General features: G+C 22.3%; 1 protein-coding gene across 1 annotated transcript in view; it reads right to left on the bottom strand.

The window, feature by feature from the left end:
- Positions 1–1571, bottom strand: part of LOC107458383 (dehydrodolichyl diphosphate synthase 2) — a 5849-nt gene that overhangs the window by 1386 nt on the left and 2892 nt on the right. The window lies entirely within an intron of this gene.

The following is a 1571-nucleotide window of genomic DNA, read 5'->3' as shown; positions in this document are numbered from 1 at the left end:
TTATATTTAAACTCAAAAGTAAAGGGAGTGTTGCTTGTTGAATAGAGAGCTGCGAAATGCGAATAAAGAAGCTGCTAGCAAAACAACGTGTTTTTATAACAATGATTTTTATCTTTTATTCAATTAAATGATCTTTTTTTATTCTTATCTTTTTTTTGTTAGATAACTTTTTTTATTTGATTTGATTGTTAGATGATTTTTTTTTGTTTAGATAACTTTTTTTATTTAACATATTTTTAATGTTTAAAATTAAAAATTATTATATAATAAAAATAAGATATATATGAGAATTAAAATTGAGTATTTTTAAATCATAACAAAGTATTTAAATTAATTAAATTATTTTTTATTTTTTAAAAAAGTATCACTAATTTTTTTTTATAAAAAATTTGGGGACTATAACCTTTCATCGTCTTAACTAAATTCCATCTCTGCTCAAGAGAATATCACATAATAAATTTTATAAGATCTAATATCTGAATTATTTTGTTGCCTTTTGTTAGTACTCACTCAATTTTCTTCAGAAGACTGAAATATACCGCATTTTCAGACAAAAAAATGGAGCTTAATCCTTTAAAAGTCGAAGTATACATTGAGTAAATTACTACATAATAACCAAAAATATATAATAACTAATTTAGTAATGAATTTATTGTGCTATAGTCATTTAACATTTTTTTAATTCTATATATACGATATCCAATTGATAAGCTAAAAAGTATAACACTAGAAGTTTTGGAAAATCTTATTATAAATTAATTTTAATTTATTTATCATTTAAAAAATTTAATCTCAGAAATTATATTTTATTAAAAATAATTAAAATAAGTTTTGATAAATTGAATTTAAAACAAATTAAGATTTTTATCTGATTTTATAATTATTGAGTATTTTCCTATTTATAATTTAAAGTTTTAGAAATTTAAAAATAATGAGGTTTATTTTGACTATTTAAATTAAAATTTTTATCTAATTTTATAATTATCGAATTATTTTCTATATTTAAATTATAAAATTTAACAAATGTAAAATAATAAGAATTTTTTATAATTTAGTTTAAATAATTGAGATTTCAAAATTTAATACTTTAATTTTTATAATAAAAAAAATTAATTATATTACTCTATATTGTAAATTAGAATACTTAATTAAAATTCAATTATCAAATTGATAAATAAATTATATTTTTAAAAACAATTTTAAGGGATTAAATTAGATTTTAAATTTATACAATATACTCTAATTTTATTAAAATTTACCAAATTTCGATTTCACCAAAATTCGTAATTTCACTCTTACCCCAAATTAAACCCTAATTCCCAAAGCAAACCCCACAAACCCTAACCTCCACCGCCTTTCACTGCCATGCTTTTTATTTTCCCCCTCAATAACCGCCAAACCCCCCTACACCACCGTCATCCTTATCTCCTTCACACCCTCACCTTTAGTTTTCATTCATCAACCCACACACTAAATAAACACACACACATGGCAGACAGGAGATTTGGAAAAGAAAGGGATAAGTGTCGTCAAGCTACTGCAGGCCATCGCCGCCAACGCTAACGAGGGAG

The sequence above is a fragment of the Arachis duranensis genome, chromosome 7 (assembly GCF_000817695.3).
Source record: "Arachis duranensis cultivar V14167 chromosome 7, aradu.V14167.gnm2.J7QH, whole genome shotgun sequence".
NCBI classification, from domain to species: Eukaryota; Viridiplantae; Streptophyta; class Magnoliopsida; order Fabales; family Fabaceae; genus Arachis; species Arachis duranensis.
This window is presented reverse-complemented; position numbering and strand designations above follow the sequence as displayed.